Raw genomic sequence first — 12,000 nt, forward strand, 5'->3', positions numbered from 1 at the left:
ATGCACGGCAACTCCATTTTTTCCCGTAGTGAATAACGTAACCATCTAGGTTTCGCTTGACACATTTATATTTATATTTAGAAAGTTACACGGAGTACTTTTAAACCATGTAGACCCGTGCTAAAACTTTCTATGTGAAAGATATCCATGAGAATAGCAATGTCAGTTCGGCAAAAAAAAAATGTAGCTAACCAAGTCTATTTAGAGTCCGATTAAAAAAAAAGAAAATTCGCTAGCAAGCTTGGTTGGTATGACCGGAACAGATGAGTCTATTCGACGGGACGATTTTCTACGATTTTAAGTTCTAGGCCTGACTTCATTTTTTTTCGACGAAAAATAAATCGTGGCAAAAAAATTAGGGAATGCTCGGAAACGAAAGGCGAAAGGAGGGACGATCGGGGTAGCGACGAACGCCGACGATGACTAAGAGATCGATGCACCAGGGTCTAGGGATAATCGGAGGTCGTTGTTAGCGACATCGATCGATTGTCGTTAACACCACCGAACTCCAGCCACTCTATGTCGCCGTTACCTAGCTTGAGCGCCACCGCTTCACCCTATGCTTCTCTGCTAACCGGCGCCTCAAGATTTATGAGGTGGTGAGTAGAACAAGCTCACGGTGAAAAACGTGTATGGCCTCCTCCGCCGCATCGGCTTAGAGACCGATGATCCAGTTCGCCACAAATGCAAAAAAATGATCACGGTTAGATTTATAAATTAAATATGTTTTCGGGCACAGATGACAAATGCCTACTTAACCAATTTAAATAGAGCAAATACTAACAGACTAGAGCCCAGCTTAAGTTACTCCAACAACTTTAAAACTTTAGGATTGTTTTAACATCATGTTAGAGGTTTAAAAATGGAGAGATATTTAAGAAACTATGATAGATCAATAACTTTTAGACAACTAAATAATAGTGAGTTTCATTTGGAATCTGATCAAGATATGTAATACTGAGGACTTCGATGTCTCTTCCAATCACTGAGACGTGTCATATAAAAGAGTTAAATGTCTAGAATGATATTTTAATTATATATGATTCCATATCTAAATGACCATACAATAAATCATTGAGATTGTACTTTTCCTAGATGACATATCAGTAATTAATACACAAATTAAATTTGTATGTTTGCTTACTATATTCTAAAATATAACTATTAGCTTCCATTATCATGACATGTGTGTCTATGAAATTATAAATTTATATTTCAAACAATTTCAAGATATTCAAAGTGATGCCCTCGCATTTGTGAGGGCCACTATGCTAGTTAGTATATATGTAAATGTACATACAAAATTGAAAAATATCATGCTCCGTTGATAATACTTAAATTTCTTGGTGTAGCGCTCTACTTTATGCACTCATAATCAATACGTACCTGACCATGTTCTACATAGGTTATTTATCAAGAGTCTCAACGATTGAATTTTTTTTACCCTGCATGTTGTGGGTATACTTCATGGGTGTACCATCGACAGTGCCTAGATCCGGCAAGCTCGGGTGGCCCACAGATGGTGGTGAGGCATGTGGCCCATCGGGTGGCCCAGTTGCTGTTGATCATGAAGGAAGAAGTCCGACCCAAGATCAGTAAGCCGGATCCGTACCGACATTAGGAGGAACCCGGATCCGTGGAGGCCCATGAGGAACCCGGATCCAGTACGACGTATATGGAAGGCGGATCCGTGGAGTACACGGCAAGACATTGTACCGTAGTTAGGCTATCTGTAATCCGGCTAGGACTCTTCATGTAAACCCTAGATCCGTGCGCCTTTATAAGCCGGATCCTGGGAGCCCTAGAGGAGTTTACATCAGATAATTTAACATAATAAAAATTCAAAAAAAACTCCATACAAGCGATACAACGCAATATATCTTATATTTTGAATTTTTTCTCAAAAAACTATATGGCTTATATCAAGAAACAGAGGGAGTATATTATTGAGATGCTTCTTTTTTCAATATAATATATGAATAATTCTTTAAAATAAAATAGGGAGTAATAATAATTAGTTACAATTAAAGTTTTTCTACCGATGCAACGCACGGGCAATTGTGCTAGTAGATGGTTAAAGCGCGCTTTGCCGCGCCGACCCTATTTGGACAATAAAAATAGATATACTATGGAAGATTAGAATGGTTGAAACTTAAGTCAAATTACAATGCACTATTAAATGTTTGGAAATGAAGAGTACTATTATCATCTCCCAATCTCTGCATCTAGTTGATGAACAATAAAAAAATTACAGTATAAGCAAGTACATGAACAGGGTGGATATGTTTACAACAACAATAAGACTACCAAAGAGTGACAGAAGATGGGACATATATTTTTTACCAATTGAAATTTGAAACAAGATTGGATATGTTTACTTGTGTTGTTGACTTGTTGTCCAATATATCTCAAATAATTGTGTGGAAGGTTCAAACTTGTGAGTTCAAAATTCAGATGTCAGTTGTTCATAATTGACATTTCCTTCACAATTCTACATCAGAAGATTAGATGCACCTTTTATTCTACTGCAATTTCAGAGTTCAGACATAGAAATGTAGAGATTGAATGGCAGCATGCTGATACTTTTGAGCAGGTGTTCAGCATGCTGATACTTTTGAGCAGGTGTTTTTCCTAACTAAGAGAAGGTTTGGCTAGTAAACCTTGCAGCATGGCATATCTTGAAGCAGAGGCATGAAGCTATATTTCAAAATGTTCCACCTTTTATGTCTTGGAAAAGAGCCTTTACTCATGAAGTAAGCCTGCATGGGCACGTTACTCATGAAGTAAGCCTGCATGGGCACAGGGTGAAGATCAAGCATTCTGAACTTTGGTCAAGATGGATTGACACTTTGTCGTAATTGTTGCTCTTTTTTGGACATATGTTGTAAAAAAAATCTTTAAAAAATAACAGATAGATGTTATGGGGCTCATGTTCAAAAGAAGACAGATAAAAAAACAAACTTACACCAGCCGCTCTCATCCCCAAGGTACCTGAATGCAATGGATAAATTTAACATACCAAATGAAGGTTAAGAACTTCTCCAAAAACGTATGACAAATTATATTAAAGTAAATCTTTTGCATGCAGATTTTGTTTAGATGGAATTGGCATGAAAATACTCATGACCTCAATAAATGTAGGCAGCAGACTACCTATTATATTTCTGATTTTTTCCCATGGAAATAATAGTGATTAAATTACAAATTTGAAGTGCACATTTTTGGCTGTAACTTTTATTTCGCCTTTTAGTTCAGCTAGAGGCCATCGGATAAAGTATCATCCTTTTACTAAAAGCCTTATCACAACGCACGCAGCAGGCCCTAATCATAGTAAAATGTAAGCATGTGAAATACAAACAGGACTGCGCCAGACCTCGCCATTTCAGACCTGAGAAGAATAAAGTACCATGAGATTACAAATAGCACATGAGAACAATATGCAACTGAATATGCATCAAGCAAACTGATATGGCGTATGGACCGAGTCATATTTATCATAACGATGATAGACAAATATTATCTAAAGGTCTGGCATGGCAATAAGAACCACACCAAGCTAAATATCCTTCAAACTGTTAGCAGCTCCTTCTCATGCAACTATTAGAGTTAATCTTTTGTATTTACTAAAATAGACACATCAAGTAAAAATTTGAGTTACTCCCTTGTCTAATAGTAACAAAATATGTCAAAACTCACAAGAATATACTTGCATATTTTGTTGCATCAGAATTTTTTTAATCCCGTGTCAAACCTAGTTAAGTAACAACAAATATGCAAGATGTCTGCCTTAAGATTGACTATAATATGACACTTCACAAGGGATCAAATTCAGGTGCATTAATACAGAACGTACTGTTAGAGACCAAGGGGAATGTTTATAACACTTAGCTGATAATATTGTCCTTTACCTGTACCTGCATCTGAACCAGTTTATTGTCACAAAGCTAAGCGGAATATTTATAGCACTTACCAAATAATATAATGTAGCTTATATATGAACTATGTTATGAAAGGGGCCACAATTAAGAGCATACCTGGAACCTTTAAGGTTGGAATTCCGCCTAGATAAAAGTGAAAAGAACAGCTAACATGTATAATATGTTGTTCCAAACACAACAATAGCTGACCCGCATCCAATTTATGTTCCTGCAGAATATAATGGCACACTTGAGTTAACGGGATCTAATGTAATATGGGGTTATTTGAACCACAGCCTATTGCACTTATATATAAACCACAACCTATTGCACTTAACCGTAATGTGTTGCAAACATCAGTCATTTGGAACCTGTGCCATGTTGAGAATAATAAGATGGCCTATGTAAAAAGGATTTTACAGTTCTCAAACATACCCAGTGAGCCTCCATTAGTGATTGAGAACTGTAGACCAAAAGAAACGTGGCCATGGAGTGGAACCATTCATATCGAGGCTCTCAAAATCGAATACAGCCCTGGCATACCCATGGTACTCAAGAGACGCTCCGACTTGAGGAGGCGCTTGGAGAGCGGAGCGACGTGCGGGACGCGCGACACCGCCTAAATCCCCTTCTGCTTCCGCTGCTTCCGGCCGACGCTAGACAGAGCGGTGGGCGGCTCGACCTACTTATCCCAGCAGTCGCCAAGCGTGTTGCTGCCGCGCGAGGCACCGGCGCACCGCCCTGCGTACCCCATCCTATGGTCAATGGCGAGGATAGGTCAGGAAGGGGAGAGGAGAAGGCGAGGGTAGGGAACGCAAGTACTGCAGCGGCGCCGGTACGTTTCTCCATGCCGAGATAGGGATGGGCGTGGGAGAAGTCGCCGGGAAAAGAGGAAGCTCTCCTAGGCCCTTTCACCGCACCTCACCTAGGCCCGTTTAAACGTTTCGTGGCCCAATAAATATGGTGCGGTCTAAGTCGATTCGGGGAGTAGAATCCCTATAAGGAAAAGGGCTTTTAACACGATCCATCGAGGAACGGGTTCGGTATCGATCTAGGGCCATTAGATGGCCTGATCGGACGGCTCAGACTTCCAAATCGCTGTGAAGGCTCCTAGGTGGTTCCATTATACGGTTAACTAATGCATATTTTCTCACTAGCTTTCACAAGGCGACATTGTTCTAGTAAGACAATATTTTCATTATGTGTGTGAAAATAGATATAACAATCTTGACGGCGCAATTGTGCTGTCCACTATACTAGTTGCACCTAATGTAGATACTAATTGCTATCCAACAAGTCTAAAACCATTATTAGGATATTCCAGATACTCATACATCGTGAGTCATCTGTTGAGATATTTGCTATAGGCTAACCATTGAATCTCCACTATAAAATAAGTGTGGACACATCTAATGCTATCTATTGATCTATCAAGGAACCATATGTGTTATGATTTGTTTGTATTAATATCCAATTGACAAATGATATTGTACACATGGTCAAAAAATGATATTGTACGAACAATAAGCATAATAAACACAAGAAGTGTGAGTTTTAGCACAGTATAATGTCTTGTAGTAAAAATTACAAATGTAAATTTAATATTTTACTACATAATTACTAGGAGATCATAATAATTTCATTGCAAATTGACCATGAATATGTGTTTCATCGATCCGGCAAGCACAACTCCAACTGGACCAAAAGTAACAATTACCACCAGAAATATCTGCTAAAACTTTATGGTGCAATAAAATAAACATGTTTGCTATGACTGAAATTTATGATGAATAAAGATGTATATAATGACTTAAATATTATAGAAAAGATGAAATAAAAATTTGTTTAGCATGACCCTATAATGTAATTGGGGAATAATTCAAAATGTTTTCTTAGGTTACATGAAATCATGCCAAGATTAGGGTGGTACATAAAACTCGATCATACCACTGTAGAAGATTTCCATTGGCTCCCCCGGATTACACCTAACATAGTTATGACGGTCTCTCTGCAGTGTAATTTTCATATCATATTGTTCACGTTACACAATAAACTCGTATTAATAGAGTCTATCGATGACATTATATGTAATAAATGTGCAAGTGATTCTTTCTAACTATTGACTTTAGAGTTAGCTGAGAAATTAACTTAGGGCTCACTCAAGTTCAAAATCGATTTATGTGCAACACGATTTATGCATCATATGAGTTGCAACTCGAATATTTGAGTTGTGAATCAGGTTGCAATTGGAACTCTTCAGTGGCAAGTCAAGTTGCAACTAAGATTTTTCAGTTACAACTTATCTAGTAATATTTTTAAATTGCAAGTGAGTTTGTATCCAAAAAAAAAAAGATGGTTCACGCATTAGCATTAAGTTGCCACACCGTTCTCTGCTTCCGACTATATGAATTGAGCAAGATGGTCCCTGTAGATATTACCAAAACGTAAATAATATGATTAACTGCAGCGCTACTACATCAGCCCTGCCGTGCCTAACCAAGAAACGGGATTAGAGAACAGTGCCAACTTACCTTATCCTTCCATGGATGTGCCGAACTGAAGTGAGTACTCGGTGCAGCTGGCGAGGAGCGCTGGCCGATCGACGGGGAGAGAAGCCATGCTGGAGAAGGAGCGCACATGCTGCAACCTCTTGGATGAACCGGTTGATGGATGGATCGAGCACGTGCCCTGCTTCTCCAGCACGGTTTGCTCCCCATGCCAGCCTCGACCGTTACTATCAACTGAAGAGAGGAACGATTGCAGAAGCTAGCGAGGACGAAGCAAAGAGAGGAATCAATGCATGGTGAGATTGGCAAGCTACTACTACCGCGCGGCAGTATATATATAGGCGAGGCTCATCCAAAAGGCGGTGGTAGGAAATCCATCCGTGGTTGCTCTATCCATCTAGAAAACTTTTGGAGAAAGGGAGAACTGGGCGGACCGGCACCACCTGCCCTCGTCGATCATCAGATCATGCTGGCTGGCAGACCACCAAACCTCAGGTCGTCCATCTCCATCTCCAACCCCTATCTGGTCAGAGCTAAGTAGTAAGTTAGCTCGGAGCTTTAGTTGGTCACTATCTCAATCGACTAATTAACTAGGACATGACGCCAGCTGCTAGTTACTTCAACAGCCCGCCGGTGGGACGGCGACCTCGTCGCGGGCGTCTAGATTCTTAATGGCGAGACCACGCGTTTACCCTGTTTAACTAATCTCGATCGGTGACTCTCGCTAGATCGCGCTTAGGTAGCTGTAATTCTTATCTTGCTGCAGCACGCATGCCTGCCGGCCGGACGAGATGAGAGGGCCGGCGGCACCGCGGCTGCGCTCACGCAAGCATCGACGCTACCTCCACGTGTTCGTCTTTCTCTTTTCTAAGGCTTCCAAGAAGATTGAACCACATTTCTGTGCATTAATATTCTTGATTGAGCCATAATGACGGACGGCGATGGGATAGCTAGGTTTCCGGACAAATTAAAAGTGCAGAACCTAAACACAACAGCGGCTATCTGCTAACGCCGCTGACCAAACAATTGCACGCGCGGCACTGATGGCGCCATGGATGGAATGGGAGGTTAGGAGGCTGACTTGTTTACAGATGATTAATCAGCGAAATGTACGCGTCGTGGCGTTGTGCCAACGTCTAGCTAACCACGCGAGCGAGTGAGTGCCGTCGATCGGATGCAGACACAGACAGTGCGGCAGACGACAAAGATTCAGAAAACAAGTGCACGCTCGGTCGGCTCGGCCGGTTGTTGTCTGTGGATGTCGATGGATGGCCACGCGCGCCAGGCCGTCCAGTTGGCGCCGCTCGCTAGGTTGATGGGTCAATGCGTGCCTCAATTAGTTGTGCGGCCTAGTACTCTGTCGTAATGTCCTGGGTTTTGCTGCAAATATATAGCCGGCCCCTGCTTAAAAGTGATTGGGGAAGATGAGGCGATATAGTGTGGCCGGAGCGTGTTGTTTTCCTCCCAAGAGTATGTATTATCAAGGCTCACGGTCCTCCTTCTCCCTCTCTCCTCTCAACACCAACGGAGACGCCGCCGAGCTCAGTCTACAATGACGGTAGGAGCTGGTTCTCCCCAGCAACGGTATAACGGGCGACTGAATCTGAAGTCTAATAGAGAGAAGATTGGTTCGAACATTAACTACCGATTGCGCTATCCAAGTTATTCCATCTAAATATGAGGCCCAACTAACGTGGCTCACAAGAGATAGTGAGAGACGACTTGCGTAGATCGATCTGGTGACGACGCTCCTCACCTGCACGATGGGGGAGGCCGGCCGGTGGTGCACCGAGCAGTTTCAGGACTGGTAATAGCGGTAGTCCGGCTCCCGACCCTACAGTTGAGTGTGTCTATGGTATGGATGGGGTGGTTGTAGCGGCATATCCTTCATTCAGTGCCCTCCCCTCGCCCATCGATGGGAAATTGAAGGTTGTGCGATGACAATGCCCAAATACGTCAATCAATTGATGATGCTTTCACCAGCGACGTGGCCATGCATTGGGCTCTCTCAATGCCCAAATACGTCAATCAATAGCAACGGATTCAAGTATGTAGATTCTCAGGATGAAATCACATGATCTAATCCTCGGCTAGATCATAGAATGTTGACGTGTGTTCGTCGGACCATTGTTCAAGGTGTTAGCTCAAACCTCTGATTCTAGGATGGTGATCACAAGTTCGACAATTGGTTGGATCTAACAGCTTCAGGACACATGCTACATTCCCGCCTTGAAAGCTTTCTCTTGGAGTAACGTACTTTTACTGGGACTCCTGTCGTTGTTTCGGTTGTCTGTCATCAATGATAAGTTGTGTAAGTGTCACAAAAGATGGACTCAACGATAAGTTGTGTAAGTGTCACAAAAGATGGGCGCCATGAATTCCATTTTATGTAACCTAAATATAATTGGCATCAATGTTTGATATTGCTTAATTAATATACGAATGTGTGCATCAATCGATGTAGATACCATGGTTATCTTCCATTTTGACAAAAAAAACTTATTATCAAGACGAAAGTCTTCGTCATCTACATGTGTGTGGGCATCACTTTTATGTAGATGCCAGTGTTTCAACCTCCTTTTCGAAAATAAAAACTAGTGAGATATTTGACGTGACTTGAGTAATTTTCAGGCCCACAATATTTAGCATCCAAAATGGCACACGCGCTGCATTTGCATCCACTTGTGTTTTCTCTTGAAAAGGAAATATCTAATTAGTATAGTCTAGCTAGTTTTGAAGTAGCCAACTATCATAGTTTCAAAATGTTTGATCCTAACTCAGCACCCCGGCTTCCATCAAAGTCGGATCTTTTCATGCTTTTGTAGGAATGAATTGATCGTGAAACCTGAAGAATTAGAATGGTGATTCATATTGGTTATTGGAATGTCATAAATTCAAAGCTGTAATTCCATTCTGATCTCATAACTGCCATAACTAATTACAAACTAGTCCCTCCCGATTCATATATATTGGGTGAAGCCCATCAAACCCTGATGTCCCCAATTGCTCTTTAACAAACATAAACTCTTGTCGATTGAGCTTTCTCTCATGAGCTCTGCTTTGAAGAGCTCCCTTTACCGTCATCGTCTCTAGTTTAGCTCTGTTGATCACCTATAAATTTTAACTTCGTAACTCAGCCAACGCAAGTTCTTCATCCTCCCTGTTAATTAAATTCACAACTCCAGGTAGAATAATCATTTGTTATTCTTCAACATCAGCCTCAATTTTGACATCCATGAAAGGTACCATTGAGACAAATCTAAATTTTTAGAGTAATCGGGTAGGTAAAGAATAGATACACCGGCTTTGCCAATAACGTTATTAATTAGGACTAATCGCATATGAAGGGCCTGGATGCTCACAATCAAGCTACTTTAGCAAAACAATATCCAACTTCATCATTTTTCTTGCTAAAGTACATCCAATCGAAGAAACAACACAAAGATGAGGCGAAGAACTGCAATAAAACTAAAAGTCACATAAAATTGTTCACTACTCTACCTTCTACATCTTTTGTTTTTGTTTTTTGGGGTCGATATGAAGGGCTAGGTGCTAGCTCTTTCTAACAATCATGTGTACCTTTGGAGAAGAGGCCATGTAACATCAGTTATGCAACATATAGACTAACCTTAATTTTTTTGGATAGTCCAATTAGCCGCCCACCCCAATAGGTGGGGACCTATGATCCTCGAATGCATTTTAGTTGAGGACACATCCAAGAATGATTCCCGTTACTGCCAAGTAAATGCCCTACAGTGCAAAGCGAAGTGGTAGAACCACTTACCACAATTATTTTGACCCCGTCCACACCACTGAGACATGTTGAAGCGTCATATAACACTCCTTAGTGTAAGAGCCGCCAAACCGCATGAATAAGGCATCACATGCTCCCAACGGGCGCACAAGCTACAACAACCATACAAATGAAAGAGTCTTGAGATTTTCATTTCGTAACATCACCTCAATTGCTAAGATGTCGCCGCAGTCAATGATACACAAGTCTAACATACTAACGGAATTGTACTATTTTCCAAAATATTTGATATGTGGTTTCCGGCAACAAGCACAAATAGGTGACGGAAACTGCGCCTAGATTTTTTTCTTGACTGTCTTCTTCCTACGACTAGCAAACTAGTGTACAACATTTAGGGCCCTTTTTTATGCAAGATTCTAAAAACACATGAAGAGGAAAACACATGGAATTGCGATGTCATCCCATATGCCTACTTGACACGTAAACCATGAATGTGCGTATGTTATTTGAGTCACTAGAAAATATTCATGGAATTTTGCAATGGTATTAACCGTTCGGTAGGCTTTGGAGTAGCGATTAAACGGAATTTATACGAATAAGTAATTTAATCAACTATTAATCGGTGCAACCTACACAAATTAGCACCTAAAGCACATGTATTTAAGATAGAGATATTATATGTGCCTCTATATGCCCGACCTTACTTCTCTAGAGTCCAAAAACCCAATAAAACATGTATGCTTCTCCTCCTTAAGCTAATCTTGAAGGTCATGAGTGACTCAAGATTCACCAGATGACACCATGTTCGTTCTTTCCGCTTCTCCTCCTCTTACATCTGAAATTTCTGTTCTCCCACCACATACCGAGGGTACGACCTGTGAACCTCAACCAGCTACGCTATTGAGGCGGCCTCAAGCTCCCATACGAGCCCCTCAAGGCGGTCGAGCTTCTATATCCGAGATTTGGTTGGCAACTGCGAGGAACTGTTCAACGACGGTGGGAATCGATCTCCCGGAGGCAATAATCAAGCGGGAGCTTCATAAGCCTACTTGATTTGGGAGGGGTAGAAGCTACAGGGAGTGATATGCGTTGAAATTTTTTGCAACTTTTTAACACACATGTAGTAGTTAATCGGGAACATACATAATAATCGGACTATGAGAGCAATTAGTTGGGCTAAATGATTAACACAAACTATTAGTGGTAATCGATATGATCAGGTTCCGAGTAACGATTAATGGCCTATTAATCAACGATTCGGCCATTTTTTGAATAGTCGAATTTTGTAAAGGATTAGATGCATGCCATGGCGATTAGGATGAAAGCAAAAAAAAATCACAAAATAGGATCCAAATACCCTTGAAATGAAGGTCGAACCGTGATGTCATGTCATATGAAATCCTGCGTGAAAGGAAAGACATGACTATGTAGCACACGTTGTTCGGTTGAATCAGCGAAAACAATGCATGACTTTTGTAAAGGTTTAGAACTTTAGATTGGATGCATGCCATGCTTATTATAGGAATAAATAATACTCATGAGGTTAACTTTGCATGAGGTTTAAGCCAAAGAAAATTTAAAATTACATACAAAGTAGACAATAGAGGGACTTGCATAGATTTCAATTCTAATGTGAAGATTCTTTAGAAATAGAATTGCCAGAATTTCATTAAATCTTTAATGTGAAGAGCCCTCAATTACAAGCAGCTTAGGTTACGGTCCGATATAGTATTTTCCATTCGGACCGATAGCCCAAATGAAGTAAAGTCCCAAAATACCATTTGAGCTGCAGCCAGCCCACTAATCTTGCAAATGAGGCCCA

The sequence above is a fragment of the Lolium rigidum genome, chromosome 2, assembly GCF_022539505.1.
Source record: "Lolium rigidum isolate FL_2022 chromosome 2, APGP_CSIRO_Lrig_0.1, whole genome shotgun sequence".
NCBI lineage: Eukaryota > Viridiplantae > Streptophyta > Magnoliopsida > Poales > Poaceae > Lolium > Lolium rigidum.